At 42.1% G+C, this 17758-nt stretch overlaps 1 protein-coding gene across 5 annotated transcripts in view; it reads right to left on the bottom strand.

Annotated features, from left to right (window-relative positions):
• The window catches only part of Ufd4 (ubiquitin fusion-degradation 4-like), a 175295-nt gene that overhangs the window by 56196 nt on the left and 101341 nt on the right, over positions 1-17758 (bottom strand). Inside the window, exon 1 of one of the 5 annotated variants that reach the window (XM_072305445.1) lies at positions 1332-1370. The exons of the other annotated variants lie outside the window; for them this stretch is intronic. The gene's annotated coding sequence lies outside the window, so the exon portion shown is untranslated. Of the gene's footprint in view, positions 1-1331; positions 1371-17758 lie in introns of those variants that run through there. 5 annotated transcript variants of the gene reach the window in all.

The raw sequence follows: 17758 nt of genomic DNA, 5'->3' as shown, positions 1-17758 counted from the left end.
AGGGGAAAATGATGGACTAACATGGGATCTCACATTTTCCGAAACATGCGTGTTTCTCGGGTTCCCTGACGTTTCCCTGACATGAAAACCGATTGCAAAATAAGATTCCCTGAGATGCCGAATTTTGGCGGATTCCCTGAAGTTTTCCCTGATTCCTGTGCCACTAAAAATAATTCGCTGAAATTTCCCGGTCGCTGAAAAACCGTGGAAGTCAATTTCAAAATTGCCTGGTGGGCGTCGAGGGTGTCTACAGAAACAGGAATGGCCAAAAATCAATTCTTTTACAGAGCTTCTTCGGTACATTTCCAAGAAATTCAAAATGCCTTTTCGACTGAAAAATTCAGTACTTTTGTACCTCAATTTCACGAAATTCGAAAATTTTAAAAATAATTGAATTTCGCGCTCAAAATGCGACAAATAAATGACAAAAAAATGAAGGAACTTCCGCACTTTTTCAGGACTCCCGGACCCCTCTTAAAACATCGGTACTATTTCCGGACTTGGAGACACCCTGCTGATTTCCCCGACAAAAAAAATAATTCTCTAAAATTTCCCGGTTTTTCTGGTCGATGGACACCCTGAAAGTCAATTTCAAAATTGCCCGATGGACGTCGCGAGACTGTCCCGTCCGGGAAAAACTGAAGTGCACCCGGAACGGCGCGTTTTCGTGACAAGCGGCTCGATTTAGCGCTTCGGCAACAAAGTAAGGCTCATCGCGGCGGCGCAGCGGGCGAGGGTGGATCCACGCCAGTTGGCCGGGTGCCCGACACCGACGGCGGCATGATATTAAAAAAAAGAAGAAGAAAAAAATATAGGTGTTGGGGGATATAATTCGGAGGGATCCAAGCTCCCGCTACGGATTAGCTCGGACACCGGTGCGGCGCCCTCTGCGAAAATTCAAAAATTTCGAGGACTCGACCGATTGCAGCATCCGAATCTGGTCCCGGGACACAGTGGATCGAGTCGATAGGAGAGGTCGGACAAGATTTAGAAACTTTAAACGCTTATTACTCCGTTTGTAAAATGTTCTAAAAGTGGTTACATTGGTTGCCTCGTGAGATTTTCTTCTAGAAACACCCCTTAGAATTTAAAACGTGACGAAATAAACATAGAAATTAGCAGTTTAAGTCAAAAAATGTTATGTCCGACCTCCCGAATTGACTCGAGCCACTGTGCGGGAGTTGGAAATCAAAGCGCGGCAGTTGGCATGGCCCAAAGCGGACTGGCGCGGCTGTCAAAGCCGATTATGCCAAGAAAATTGCTGGGATTTACCCGAAAAATATACCGGGTCCCGGTCAGGGTTGCCACAGAATTTGGAAAACTGAACTTACGTGGGCGTGGTTTGATAATCAGGGACGTAAGGAAGTTGTCTGGTCTGACGTACCTGAAAAACAAAAAAACAAAGAAAATTAGACGTGAAAGGTATAGATGCATCACATTTTTACATTATGGTTAGGGTTGCTACAGAATTTACAAAATAAAATTCCCTGACATTTCCTTGATTTTCCTAAGACATTTCGGTAAAGTTCCCTGACACTTATGGCCGTAATTTAAAATAGTTTCCACGCAAAATCTGTTGTTCGAAACGTCAAACCCACTTGAGAAAGCAAATTAAGGTGTCTTGACGATTTTTCCCTGACAATTTCGTCATTTTCCCTGACATTTCCCGGAGAATCCGATACTTCCTGACCGTGGCGACCCGGGTAACTCAATTCCACACTAGACACAAAACACATTGGATCTAGAGTCCAGACTTTAAAAAACATCGACAAGAAAAAATACTCTTGATTCCATCAGATTTAAGCTTAAGTCAAGAACCAAGCCTCTTAATTTGAGCGGATTTCTTTTTGATTTAAGCTTAAATCTGATTGAATCAAGATTCCTTTTTCTTGTCAATGTTTTCAAGAGTCTAGACTCTAGATCCAATGTATTTTTTTCCAGTGCAAAGTTGCAGAATTGACGGAAACAATGCAATTCTTCATAAGAATATGACCGTGCAATTTCTGTCCAAAATGTTGTACATTTTTGCATGACACGAGAAAAAATTCAGTAAAATTTGGAGTTAGAAATTCCAAACCGTGTCGCAGTAAAAAAAATATACCATTTGCGAGTGAGAACTTGGCAAAGTTGAAATGTAGTTGGGATTTTTCGCCTGGGAAACGGCGAATTAAGTGGGATTTATCTGGGTCACGCAGCGAATTCGAACACAAATCGACACCCCCTTTTCGCCCGATAAAGTCGGGGCGAATGGCATGCAGGCGATAAAAAATCGCAAGGCAAATTAATAACTTTCCGAACGAGGCGTTTCAGTTAGGAGCCTCGTAAATCCGGCTAACCCGAGTTGCGCCGTTGATTTCAGGTCGTAACCTCTCCCTCGCCCCTCTCCTCCGTCGAAGAGGATGTTTTAGTGCGGAAAAATAATCCCAAGAAAGCTCCCGGACTCCATCGGAGGTCTCTAAAAGATACTCATTCGCCAGGGAGATGCTCCGTTGCAACATTGGACCAAAAATTTAGGCTTTTGAGAGCTCAGGACGAAACTCGACTCCAACTCTGCAAAATTGACTTGAACTATCAGTGTTCTAATTCTTTGAATGAGGCATTATTGGTAAAAGGGCGTATGAGACTTACGATGCTACGCTGCGACTGTCAAGGTTGCCACAGAATTTGGAAAATGAAATTCCCTGACATTTCCCTGACTTATTTTGGTGGAATTCCCTGACAATTGAAGATGTGACGGATGGTTATTGGATGACGTATGATGACATATACGGATGACAGAAGGCATAATTGAAGATAGTTTTCGGGCAAAATTTGTTGTTCGAAATCTCAAACCCATTCTAGAAAGCAAATGAAGGTGCTTTAACAAATCCCTGACATTTTCGTCATTTTCATTGACATTCCCCTGACTAAAAATGACATTTCTTAGTCTAAAGCTGTTTCTATCGATTGTAATGATCAACCTCGCAGCGGCAAACGCGCGACGCGTATCACGAGAACGACACGGCAATAAAAGTCGGCGACAAACGTGGGAGCCCGAATCAGGGGCGCTATTAATTGGTCCGTATTCGTCTCTTCTCGGTAAAGTGGAAAAGTGGATCCCTCCATATACTGCTCGCCTTGTACTTTTGAGAAATAAAAAAGTTTCCGCAACACAATATCAAACTTTGCGTTGTGTTAGGTGTGTCAAACACTCAAAAAAATGGTTAACAAACATTTTTATTTTTAAAAAATTACACATTTCTTAAAAAATCGTTACAAACATTTTCCTTCAAAAATGGTTAAAGGACATTTTCTTTAAAAATTGTTAAAAGATATTACCTGTGTTTCTTTAAAAAATGGTTAAAAAACATTTTTCTTCAACAATTCAGAAAAAATTTACGTTGAGATGAGGAGGATTTTTCAAAGGTAAAGAATTTTCTCTTATATATTTGTAAAGAGAATTTTTGTTGATCGAAAAAAAATGTTTGAGTTCAAGTGAGCTATTCTTTAATTCAAAGAAAATTAAATTTTTCATCCAAGACAGAATTACGTTTTTTTTTTGTTTTTTTTTTTTGTTTTTTTTTTTTTTTGTTTTTGTTTTTTGAAAAAATCCAATCAATAAACCTGCAAAGGCCGCGGTGAGCAAGCCGGGTCGAACGATCCATCGTCACACTTCTCAAGACAACTGATCGTGAAATTTTTCAGGGGCGCTCTGATATGGGAATTATGCTTGACAGTCAGGCCAACGGGCTGATTATTCAAATTGATAGACAAAGCTATAGACAAAGAGGACGAAAGGGATTCGGAGGGATCCTATAATTGGTGGAAGTGGGTGGTTGATATGTTGAAGGTTGATTAGGCGTTGACAACTGATCGTGAATTTTTTCAGGGGCGCTCTGATGGGAACTATACTTGACAGTCTGGCCAACGGGCTAATTATTGAAATTGATGGATAGAGCGATAGACAAAGAAGAATAAAGGGATTCGGATGGATCCTATAGGTGGAAGAGGGTGTTAGTAACGTTGAAGGTTGATTAGACGTTCTAGAATAATCTCAACTTCCCCGATTGCCGAAGAAGACTTCCAACCATCATTTTCTCTTCTTTTTTCCCCTCTTCCCATAAATCTCGGCGGCAAAGTGACCCATGACACGAAAACGAGCTCCTTTCGTAGCTTCTCAACGAAGTGCCTGCATTTCCCTGTTCCCAATGCGATCTATCGATCGATCTGCTATTTAAACACATGGAAAAGGGTCGATAAACAGGGTAGTAGACCTTAGTAATCGATTCTTTACCATAGCTTCAAATGGGAGAATATCGATAATAGATCATTCACGCTTCAGTGGCGTGGCGTGCTTTGCGATTTATCGATAGATCTGCCATTTAAACACATGGAAAAGGGTCGATAAACAGGGTAAACCTTAATACTCGATTCTTTACCATAGCTTCAAATGAGAAAATATCGATAGTCGATCATTCACGCCTCAGTGGCGTAGCGTGCTTTGCGATAAATCGATCGATCTGCCATTTACACCTATGGAAAAGGATCGATAAACAGGAAAAACCTTAATAATCTATTCTTTACCATAGCTTCAAATGAGAAAATATCGATAGTCGATCATTCACGCCTCAGTGGCGTAGCGTGCTTTGCGATAAATCGATCGATCTGCCATTTAAACCTGTGGAAAAGGATCGATAAACAGAGTAAACCTTTATACTCGATTCTTTACCATAGCTTCAAATGGGGGGAAAATCGGTAATCGATCTCCACTGAAGGAGATGAGGCACCTCGTTGAGGCGCGACCTCGAGGATTTCCTCCGGTGATTTTGGGGCCTTAATCACGCGGCGCGGCGTCCGTCGCATGTCAACAGAGCATCGTTTGCGATTGTCAAGGGGGAAAAATCAGTCAAGGCCGCCCGGGTCCGGGCCAAGAAAGCCCATAAACCAATCCGAAATGTTCGACACACGTCGCAAGGGAACCGCGACTCAACTCGGCCCAGCTCCGATGCGCCTCGTTCCCTTGCCGCTCTCCAGGAATTTGAAAATTCCGTCAAAGTCACGAGTCGAAGGAGCGACGAGTACTGCCGTGATAGCCAAGAGAGCAGTAAGTGCAAAAATAAAGTCAAGAGAAAACGGGCTCAGAAGCTTCTGGCCGGAAAATTTTAATGAAAGAAGCCTCCGTTCTTCCTCAAATTGCCACTGATCGTCCGAAAGACACTTAGAAATCATTTGGGTGATTAAAAATCCACCGTTTTTATTTCATACTAGAAAAAAAAACACATTGGATCTAGAGTCCAGACTCTTAAAAACATCGACAAGAAAAAGTACTCTTGATTCAAGCCTCTTAATTTACGCGGATTTCGTTTTGATTCAAGCAAAAATCCGATTGAATCAAGAGTATTTTTTCTTGTCAATTTTTTCAAGAGTCTGGACTCTAGATCCAATATGTTTTTTTATTCCAGTGCAATTACATGAAAATGGGGTTTTTCATTTTCATGCTAGGTTATTGTTATAAACAAGGCAGCCGTAAGCGCTATCTACTGCATGCTTTGGTAGTTTGGCGTTTTCAACACACAAGAAACACATTAAATTCAGGTTAGAAATTGGCAGAAGACGGCGGCACTTTACTTGAAAGCACTGTTTTCATTGGCTCTCTGGAGGAATATTGTCACTTACTGCTGCCTTGCCTGAAAGTACATAATTTTTTGCGCACCTGAGGCTTTCTCATATGTCTCGTCTTCATACAATTATGATGAATTTCGCTGTTTTAGCTATTTCAGTGATTCCATCTAAAAGAGATTAGACGAATTTTGAAGGGAACTCGATTTCGAAAAGACCCAAAGTGCTCTCTCCGCTACTGCAGAGTAGTCTTTCTATAGAAGTGTAAGTGAGATACTAGTTTTCGCAAGTCTAAGACCGTGAAAAACTATTGTATGACAGGTAAAACTTATTCATTATTGAATTCCAACGATGGATCTACGCGAGAGACGACGCAGTAATCAAGCCAAAGAGCGTGGGTATGTTTCGCAAGTTTCCCCGTTGTACTTGTATGTCCTTCCGGAATGGAAGTCCCACTTATTGTGCCGCGAACGACGCGACGCGACGAGAGCCTCTTGTTTGTCGTTTCATTTAGCGGGTACTCACGCCTCGAGTATGCATCGTAAAACCTGTGTTTCCTCTAATTATTGGCCTCCGTGGTGCGCGCGCCGTTAAAAATCTAGGAGTTCATTTCACTACTGCTCCTAGTTCATGTGCGCCCTATCCAATGCTGGATAAAATGAAACGCACTGGAAAAAAAAAAACACATTGGATCTAGAGTCCAGACTCTTAAAAACATCGCCAAGAAAAAGTACCCTTGATTCAATCAGAATCTAGCTTAAATCAAAAACGAAGCCTCGTAATTTAAGCGGATTTCGTTTTGATTCCAGCAAAAATCCGATTGAATCAAGAGTATTTTTTCTTGTCAATGTTTTCAAGAGTCTGGACTCTAGATCAAGAGTGTTTTTTTTCTAGTGCGTGTTCAGTCGAGAGGAACCAAGCCACATCAGCTAGTGCCAAATTAAACTGGGCGATTTAATAGTTTATAAGAGAACGTTTTTGAGGATTTCGCACAACCGTTTTCATGTATGAAATTAAATTGCCCAGTTAAATTCGGCGATAGCTTATGTGGCTCGGTTCCTCTCTGCTGAAAGCTGTCCAAATAATGTGCGGTTCGAATCATTTGGAGTTGCTTCAACTCGTAAGTCGCAAAGTCTGACAATTTGAAGAGAAAAGATTCACAACTCTCTTCAAAAATAGATAAGAGGAAATTTGGCAACATTCGATTGCTCATACGGCGTTTTTCCTCAGCACGGCAGTATATGGGGCTGGTATCTACTCGAAGTCTCTCATGCGATTCTACAGCCCAAGCACGGATTCGTTTTTTTCCGCGTTTTAAATGCGCAGAGATTTTAGTTTGCCGCACTCAATGCAGTAAGCTCACTATCGCCGATCGCGCAGCTCAATTTTACGAGCACCGTGCGTAATTTCGCGACGTAACGCGTTATACTCCACAGCATAAGAGCAGAAAAACTTCTTACGTGAATGAAACTATGCGAGGAGCGTTCGCAGTGCCTTTCACTCGGCTCGCAAAAAAGTTAAACACATCTCATCGAAAGTTAAAAGCTACTAGTGTTTTTAGGTCTGACATCCACTTCACCTGAGAAGAAACGCTCAAATCAAGGTGCCACAGAATTTAGAAAATAAAATTATTCAACAATATGCGTGTTTCGGTATACTTTTTCATCTTTATCATAACAGCACGCGAGATGCGTTTTTCCAGTTAAATAAAATTCCTTGACATTTCCCTGATACATTTTGGCGAAATTCGTTTCCCGATTCGTCCCACGGAAAGTTGAACCCAGTGGCGTGGCGTGCTTTGCGATCTATAGATTGATCTGCCTTTCAATCTATGGAGAAGGATCGATTAACAGAATGTTCGTGATGAGCGCCCTAATAATCGATTCTTTATCACAGCTTCAAATGGGGAAACATCGATCATTTACGCCTCGACACTGGTTGAGCCACTATATCCTTCCGTCCTTTTCATTCTGTGTTATTATTTTTATATTCTAACTTTTCAATTGTGATGTACGTGAATGAGAATGTTCTTGTTAAAACTTCGCCTGCAGTTGTGTTTATTACACCAAGTTTCAGTTTCTCAATTCGGGAAGGGGGGGGAGGGGGGGTTGGAGAGACTGTGACTGCTCGTAAGTTTACGAGTTAAGTTGAAAAACTACAAAAAATATGGCCTGAATCTAAGTTCAAAAAAGTATAAATGAGCAAAAGAGAAAGAGCTCAGCTTCAATTCATAGAATTCCTATCTACGCTGTCGTGCTAAAGAAGAACGCTGTATGAACATTCGACAGTTGCCATATTTCCTTGGATGAGAAGTGGTTTTTTGAGGAAAGTTATACATATTTTTCCTTTGAAAGTTTTGGATATTTTATATTCAGATGTGAGAATATTGTCTAAAACATAATCTGCACGCTAGTAACTTGGGAAACTACCGAATGAGGTACCTTCTTCTTCTTCTCTTAGGCTCTCGCGAATTACACGCATCGGAGTCACGACGTGCGTGGCAGTGAGCGTGATGAAAGTCAGTGCGCCTTCATTTCATCGAATATACAATACGGACATCCATCGAGTACGAATAGTTGTATCCCGGCGCCGCGTGCGAGTCGCTTCGATGTTGGATGAAAGTCAGTGCGCCTTCATTTTATCGAATATGCAACACGGACATCCATCGAGTACGAATAGTTGTATCTCGGCGCCGTGTGCGAGTCGCGTCGATGTTGGCTCATAGCCAAGATATGCGACAGTGCAGCGGATCATTTTGAAATGTTGAAATAGGAAACGACAAGTGGACTCATACCCACTGATTTAGTTGTTTTGAGAATGGCTACTCTACATCAGCTGGAAAGTTTCCATTGGGTTCAAGCTAAAACCAAGTGACAGCGTTTAAAATGTTCTCTTCGATTACGTGATCCAGTGAGCCTACTTTGATTTTCAACAGCGGGCCCGATGTTGCAATTGATAGACAAAGCCATAGAGAGAGACGACAAAAGGGATATGGAGGGATCCTATTGGTGGAAGCGGGTAGTTGCATTACTATCATTCATAGACCAACTAACGGCAAACCACGAGATATCCTATAGTTAGTCCGTCATTTTATCCCTTCGTCTTTAGGCACCAATCATTTCAACCAACAGGATCGTCCCATACTCCCAGATGGCTGGACGATTTTCGTCAAACACCAGATTTCTTTTTTAAATGAAAACGCCCTGCGAAAAGTGTCTGCAGAGTTGATTAAAAAAATTGTCGATTTCTTCCGGACTTTTCATAAATCGTTCTCTTTCAATATGAGGCAAATTGGCTGAGTCGTACGAGGCGCTAATCAATATTGAACAATGGTCAATAATTCTTGGGATGAGTTAGCTGTAATCGTCAAATGTTGAGAAAAATCAATATGGACTTACAATGGATTGTATTTTGCAAAAAAAAAAAAAAAAAAAAAAAAAAAAAAAAAACCAAGAGTGTTCAGATGTCGCTAAGATCAAGCAACTTTTTTTACCTTGCAAATGCATACCGGTTCACCACCCGCCCGCCGCGGCAGGGAGAGCCGCGGTATGCTGCCAGCGCGAGACGCGCACTGACACCTACAAACCTAAAGGGCTACTTCACGCATTGCGCAATGCTTGAAGTATCTCCTTAGGTTTGTAAGGGGCTACTTCACGCATGGCGCAATGCTTGAAGCATCCCTTTAGGTTTGTAGGCGTCAGTGCGCGTTTTGAGCTGGCAGCACTTCGCGTTGCAGCGTGCCATACACTTGCACACAATTAAAAGGCCAGGATGTTAAAATCTTGGCATTTTGTCATCAAATTCGAAATTGGAGACTCAAAAATCAGAAGTCGCGTGCACTGATCATCTAAACAAGTTTTACCTTTAGTCCTAATAAACTATGAATTCAAGACAAAAATGACCTTTCTTTTAATTTTTGCAAGATTTCAGTGATTTTATTGCAAAGAATGTATGCTGCACAATTTTAGCCACATTGGAATGCTCTTGGTGACTATTCGCAACATGCAATTCAAATATAGCTCTATGATAAATTGTCTCTGAGCACAGAGGCTCAGGCCGATGTTTGGGATTTTTGACGAGTACTTCGATGGAGAAATGCAGATCCATACGTCTCATGCGCGTTCGTGCTCGTCTCATTTCGCGGTTGGACATAAAGCTGTACTGCTGAGACCGGGCTCTACGGCGCGGCGAGCCGATAAAAAAAGTTAAGTAAGACTCATTACAGGACTGTTGTGGAGTGCGATAACTCTTGATAGAAAAGTTGCCACATTTTCGCTCAAGTTATATTATTGCAGTTGTATGTCAAGCTCGAAAACTGCTCAACTTGGAAAATGAGAATTTTATTTAATTACATAATATATAGCAACTATACAGGGTGTCCGGAAGTTAACGTACTTAACTTTCAGGGTCGATTTTTCGGCTCAAAATATGAATTTTTTCCATGATAATGGCGAATTTGCATGCAAATATCTTATTGCTTCATCTGAAAGTGCTTAAAGAGCTGATTTCACAGTATTTTTATATTTTTTTTTATATAGGAAGTAGCATTAAAATAGATTTATAAGTGAGAAAATGCACCGCCTAGTGAAGTCATCTGGCGGCATTTCCCATTTAAACACATGTATTTCAGCAGATTAGACCATTATGTCGTATCTTCTCCAATAATTGTTCAATTCATGAACCAAGGGTATCCTCGTGTTCAGTTCACTCAGCAGTTTCCACTAAAACACGAAATTCATCTTTCAGACAACTGCCAATTCTCTGTTGGTTCGCGAATTCGATCGTGTAGCAAGCTCTGGAAAAAAAAAACACATTTGGATTTAGAGTCCAGACTCTTAAAAACATCGACAAGAAAAAATACTCTTGATTCAATCAGAATCTAGCTTAAATCAAGAACCAAGCCTCTTAATTTGAGCGGGTTTCTTTTTGATTTAAGCTTAAATCTGATTGAATCAAGAGTCCGTTTTCTTGTCAATGTTTTCAAGAGTCTGGACTCGAGATCCAATGTGTTTTTTTCCCCCAGTGAGACCATATAGGCATAGAAGTCATATTTTGAGCCGAAGAATCGATCCTGCAAGCTAAGTACGTGAACTTGCTGACACGGTGTACTTATATTTATCGGAGACGGTATGGGGAGTGACGGTAGGCCGGGAGCTAGGATACGACAGGGATTTAAGTGTATCGGGGCGGGGAAAACAAAGAAATGCACGGCTGAGGCCGCGTGCACTTGACTCGGTGCCACCGTTCAAGGTTAGGGATCCCGCGAACCCGCGATCCGCCCGGCCTTGACAAGGATAATCGTCCACGAAGGGGGCGCGGGGTGAGGGGGAGGTGCCGGCGCTACCATGCGCGGCTCCCCGGGGGCGGCCCACGCACCCCCTCCCGACCAGAGCCCCCGACACGAGCCGATCTCATCCTCGTGCAGCGCCACGCGCCCGACCCGTAGACGAAAATATCACCACGGCATTGGTCCCTTCCAGCCGGCTCATTGTGGAAATTCATAGACAAAGCTGTAGACAAAAAGGCAGGGTTGCCGCAAAATTTCGAAAATGACATTCTTTGACATTTCCCTGATTTCCTTGACACATTTGAGTAAAGTTCCCTGACGACTGAGGATGTGCTTTATGACAAAAAAGACTTAATTTGAACCAGTTTCCAGGCAAAATTTGTTGTTCTAGACGTCAAATCAATCTAGAGAGCGAATAAAGGTAAATTGGCGGCGCAAGCGAGCGTAGCGAGCTGAAGCAGCTAGTCGGTTAAACACTTAATCGTCATTTTAGCAGCCGATGAACTGATCAAATTGAAAGACGTCCTATTATGAATAATCTATGATCTATAAATAATCTTTTGTCTATCTTATAAATAATCGCTCATCGAAAATTCCTATAGAGTTTTCACTTACGTGGACGTAGTTTGATAATCAGGGACGTAAAAAAGTTGTGTGGTCTGACGTACCTGCAAAACAAAAAACAAAGAAAATTAGACGTGAAGGGTACAGATGCATCACATTTGGACGTATTTCTACCAAACAGACCTATGTGCAAGTGAGAAATGTGGGGTGTGCTCGTTAGTTCTCTTTGCGTGGCGAGTGAATGGGAATAATTGTGCGCCAGTGACGTCAGCGGCAATGATAGTGCGCACTCGAACGTGAGGGAGCTCGTCGTCGGGGCGCTGTAACTCGTGAGCCCTGTCCACAAGGCTCTCTTGCCATGCCCGCGGCTCATGAGTTCCGCATTCAGTTGCACATAGGTCTGTTTGGTAGAATGTAAAATCCCGCTTTTCCAATTCTTCAAAAGGAACCACGCCCACTTTTACATTGCTTCTTATGCAGCTTCCACGAGCACACCCCACATTTCTCACCTGCACATAGGTCTCTTTGGTAGAAATACGTCCATTTGTTCGAAGCAAATTGAGTATCAAAATTGAGAAAGGGAGGACCCTGGAAAGTTTCTATGGTCAGCGGTTGCTACAGAATTTACATAATGAAATTCCCTGACATTTCCCTGATTTCCCTAAGACATTTCGGCAAAATTTCCTGACACTTATGGACATGCCAGATGAAATACAAGACGTGATTCAAAAAAGTTTCCAAGCAAAATCTGATGTTCGCTTTGGCAAACCCATTTTGGAGGGCAAATAGAGGTTACTTAAAAAAATTTCCCTGACATTTCCAGGTGTTCCCTGACTTTTTAAAATTTCCGGACAAATCCCGGTATTCCCTGACCGCGGCAACCCTGAATCCCTTGCTTTCCCGACTAAGGAACGTAACTCTACTCCGAGGTTGCAATATCGACTGAACAATTCAATTTTTCACTGGAGTGTAGATTTTAGTGCAATTTTAGCCCAATTTTTTCAGATTTTTGCCTAATATCGGAAGAAAAATCGGTGAAATTTTCAGTTGGAAATCCCCAAGATTCTCATGATAAAAATGCAACTTTGGCGGGAAAATTTGGCAGCATTTGGTGATTCGTCAAGCTCAAAAGAAGTGGTCGAACTGGCATGCGATATATCGCATATTGAAGGTAAAAATCTCGGCAGATTTGGAATTTTTAGCAAAACGAAGGACGATAGCCCCTGCGCATGAGCCTAAAGAATCATTCCAAACCCAAAAAATTGGCAAAATTCAGAGAAATGAAAGCAGAATAGTGCTTGGGGAAAAACCTCGAATTTGATTCAGCTATCGATTTCTGTGTGGAATGCGAGGTTTTTTTCCAAACACTATTCTGCTTTCATTTCTCTGGATTTGGCCGATTTTTGGGTTTAGAATAATTCTTTAAGCTCATGCGCAGGGGCTATCGTCTTTTTTTTGCTAAAACTCCAAAATCTGCCGAGATTTTTGACCTAATCGATGCGATATATCGCACGCCAGTTCGACCACGTCACTTGAGCTTGACGAATCACCTTACGTAGAGTCGGGGGAGGGACGAGTTTGCAGCGTTCAACAACTTTTGCGATTCGTCCGTTGACTCCTGGGCCGGGGCCGGGACAAAGGACGGCGCCTCGCTGCGACGTCACGCGCGCCCAATTTGGCCAAGCCCACTTTGAGCGCTCGCAAACGAGATCTCGACGCCAAGTTTATCCGGAGCGGGATAAGCATACGTGGGCGGAATACCGAATACGTGGCTCCTGGATTACTAACAAGCCAAATTTCCAGTTAGGTCAGATCAGATCAGATGGGTCGTCGTCGCCGGGTGTCCCTCAAAGCACGAGCTGGGGCTCCCGAACTCCAGGTCTACTTGGTAGAAAACCTAGGCGTACCTGGGGCATCTTGCTAAGGGGGACCTGCCCCCCCCCCCCTCCCACCAGGGGTCTGGAGGGTACACTGGAGAAAAAGAAAACACATTGGATCTAGAGTCCAGACTCTTGAAAACATTGACAAGAAAAAGGACTCTTGATTCAATCAGATTTAAGCTTAGATCAAAAGGAAATCCGCTCAAATTAAGAGGCTTGGTTCTTGATTTAAGCTTAAATCTGATTGAATCAGGAATATTTTTTCTTGTCGATGTTTTTAAGAATCTGGACTATAGATCCAATGTGTTTTTTTTTTCCAGTGTATGGAATACCTCTTAGTCCAGAGGGCCTCGAAGGGCCTCCCCTAGAAATGTTGAGAGGCCTCCATGACGCAGATTATCCAATAATTTCTGCCAAAAATAATGTTTTCCCCCCTTTTTCCTCCCTTTTTTTTCGTGGTAGTGAGCGTGATGAAAGTCAGAGCGCATTCGTTCCATCGAATATGCAACACGGACATTCATTCAGTACAAATAGTTGTATCCCGGCGCCTTGTGAGAGTCGCGTCTATGTTGGATGAAAGTCAGTGCGCCTTCATTTCATCGAATATGCAACGAGGACATCCATCGAGTACGAATAGTTGTATCCCGGCGCCGTGCGAGAGTCCCGTTAACCGAGTGCGTTTGAAATCTCATACGCACGGTCGCCACTCTTCCTTTCTCACTTTTCTCGAGCCAACCGGGAACGTTCCTTCGAATTTTCCCGATGATTTCCGGGAACTTTATCGGTCTCGCGGCAGTTAAATTTCTCAGGAATGGGGTCTACTAATATTTGATTTAGGTTTTTCCTGAAATTTTCCTAATTTTTTTGCGCGAATGAATTGACACTCGTTGAAGAAACTGAATCTGAGTTTGAAAAATGCTTGAGACACTCAGAATTTCCGAATTTATGACCAATTCTCCCGATATTTTTATGATTCTTTTTTGATCTTACACAATCGAATTTTCTTATTGTATATTCCGGTAACTGTCCGCGTAGCTAAGGGAGAAAAATTTGCGTTTTTACTGGTCGTTCAGACATGTCCTTTTTATCCAAATGATAAAAGATGGCAAGAGAAGGGAAAAAACCTTCTTTAAAAAAAAAGAAAAGAAAAGATAAAAAAATTGCCCATATTGTCCCAATTCTCCCGATATTTTTATAATTTTTCCTGCTCTTATAAAATCGAATTTTCTGATTTATTCCGGTAACTGTCCGCGCAGCTAAGGGAGAAAAATTTGCGTATTTACTGGTCATTCAAACAAGTCATTTTTATCCAAATGACAAGAGAAGGAGGAAACCTTCCTTTTTTTTAAAAAAAAAGAAAAGAAAAAAATTGCCGATATTGTTGAAGCTACGCCTCGGCAACAACGAGAGTAGCGAACAACAAGGAAGAACAAGGCGGCGCGGCGGCGAGTAGTTCTGTGCGTCATTTTGGCGGGAAATGGCTAATTTGCATCGACATTAGCTCCGAGCTGACCGTACTTTCCTTTTTCAGATTTAAGCTTCGTGACTCGTCCAATGACTAGCAATTTTCCGAGCGACGGCCTTGCGGAGTTTTCGATTGCACGGACATCATAACACACCCGAGTATTCGTGTTCGGGATAATGGGCCGCACGAAAGGGTCAACGTTAAAACAGCACGAGACACGTTTCTCCTCGCCGAAAATTCATACAAAACACGTTGAAACATTTTAGAAATTTAAAAAAAAAAAAAAAAAAAAAAAAAAAAAAAAAAAAAATTTAGATAAAATTCGAAATTACCACTTGCTCGGAAACAAACATCAACGAATCATGACGCTATTTTACATTGGAAAAAAAGTAGCTTGGATCTGGAGTACAGACTCTTAAAAACATTGAAAAGAAAAAATACTCTTGATTCGATCGAATTTTTGCTTCAATCGAGAATCAAGTCTTTTAGTTTAAGCGGATTTCCTTTTGATTCCAACAAAAATCCGATTGAATCAAAAGTATTTTTTCATGTAACTGTTCTCAAGTGTCTGGACTCTAGGTCCAGGCGACTTTTTTTTCCAGTGTACGCGATATTGATAGCTTCACCTATGCTTTGAACACAAGTTTTCCCTCAGTTATGGAGTACAGTGGCGTGGCGTGCTTTGCGACATATTGATTGATCTGTCATTCAAACGCTTGGAAAAGGATCTATGAACAGAATGTTCGCGACAATTACCGGAATAATCGATTCTTTGCCATAGTTTCAAATGGGAGAATATCGATAATCGATTGTTCACGCCTCGCCAATAATGGAGAAATAATTAATACTTTTAAGGTTTTCTCCTGACTTTAAAGAAGTATTCCAGGGTGGAATATGAACTTGAACATCAAAAGTCCCTTAAACACTTCAATTTTTCATAAACTGGTAACGAAAACAGAAGAAAAATGATTAAAATCTGAAAAGAGGAAAACCAACGACAAAAAAGAAAATTTGTAAGTTTTGCAATATGTACGCGCCCACACGCTCCAACGAAACATCTAATTAAAGTGCGTCCGAAGGTCGAGGAGACCGGTTCACTGTGCGGAGTGAGGCCGTCGCACTCGACGCCCGACAGATGGCTCTGCTGGCAATTCCATTTCCCAAACACGTGATGACCGTAAACTTCGGGGAGGAAAATCCCCGAAATCGAAAACGACCGGCCTAACTTTCACGAGTGTCTATCGGACCTCCGTTTTTCGCGGCCGTTCGAAATCCTGCGTCTCCGGGTATTTCGGCAGGGATCCTCCGAACAGGGCGTCTCGACGGGATACTGATCGAGGCGCAAGAAGGGATCGCGAGGGTCACCAACTTCGCGCGGGATCCAATCAGACTGTCCCTGCCGACCCTGCGCAGCGTGTACGCCCGATCGCGAGGGAATTCAGCGGTGTGGTAAATTTTATGCATTAGTCCGAGGCTCCGGTCCTAAATCGGGGACTTACATGCAGGCGACAGTCGACGAATGATTCCTCACAGCAATCGTACAATGCTATCCTACTTAAGTCGCTGCGAAAAAGGTCAAATGAAACAGAACAGCGTGATAAGTGAACATAAGAGGATGTTTTTGACCAAGGCGGATAAAGAATAGTAGTCGCATTTCGTACCCTCTGGACGTCACACGGTATCGGGTACATCGGGTACACGGGCCGGCCGAAGCCGGGGGAGTCGGCTCAACCTCGAATTGCATGGCAAAAGCCGTACCCTGCTGACGTCACAGTGCTTCAAGATGGCAGCCAAAATCGGAATGCGACCACCATTCTTTATCCGCCTTGGTTTTTGACCACGCAAAATTCTTATCATAGCGCGGAAGTGTCAAAACGTATCTCCACTCTGTTCACAGGAGATTGACTTTGACGGTGTAAAACCTTGACTGTTCCAAGCATTAGGGGCTCAATCTCACTCAGTTTAACGAATCTTCAAAATATTCAGAAGACACCCGTTAAGGTTTCATCATTGGAGACGTTTTGGGTTACTCGATGTTTCCTCTTTTTACTTAGTAACTTTTTCTCTTAATTCTTGCGCTTGATATCCAAGTTTCCGATTTCGAGGATACGAGTTCAATCGGGCAAATCTTAAGATTCAATGGAAGTTGTCCGACAAAAGTGTTAGTTTTGAACAAATATATACTTGTATCATGGAACGGAATTGTCAAAACGCACCTCCATCCTGTTCACAGGAGATTGATTTTGACGGTGTAAAATCTTGACTGTTCCAAACATTAAGGGATCAATCTCACTCAGTTTAACGAATCTTCAAAATATTCAGAAGACACCCGTTAAGGTTTCATCATTGGAGACATTTTGGGTTACTCGATGTTTCCTCTTTTTACTTAGTAACTTTCTCTCTTAACTTTTCCAAGTTTCAGGTTTTGAGGATATGAGTTGAACCGGGAGATCTTAAAATTGAATGGACATTGTCCGCCAAAAGTGTTAATTTTGAACAAATATATTCTTAAGTAACTTAAAAGCAATTCCTGCATTGCGTCTTCAGTATTGACTAACTCAGTGTTAGTCTCTTGGGTCCCCGGTTATGTCTCACTCAGTGTAACGAATCTTCAATATATTCAGAAGACACCCGTTAAAGTTTCATCATTGGAGACATTTTGGTTTTCCCATTACTACATCTTTTCCCTCTCCTGCCGTGATAGCGAAGAGAGCAGCAAGTCAAAATTCGTCGAATCTCTTCTAGATGAAATCACTGAAATAGCTAAGACAGCGAAATTCATCTTAATTGTATCAAAACGAGACATATGAATAAGGCGTAAGTGCGCAAAAAATAACGTACTTTCAGACAAAACAGCAGTGAGTGACAATATTCCTCCTGAGAGCCAATGAAATCGGTGGTTTCAAGTAAAGTTCCGCCCTTTTCTCCTACTTTCGAACTTGAAATAAAAATAAAATCAGTCGA

The sequence above is a fragment of the Bemisia tabaci genome, chromosome 10 (assembly GCF_918797505.1).
Source record: "Bemisia tabaci chromosome 10, PGI_BMITA_v3".
Classification (NCBI taxonomy): Eukaryota; Metazoa; Arthropoda; class Insecta; order Hemiptera; family Aleyrodidae; genus Bemisia; species Bemisia tabaci.
This window is presented reverse-complemented; position numbering and strand designations above follow the sequence as displayed.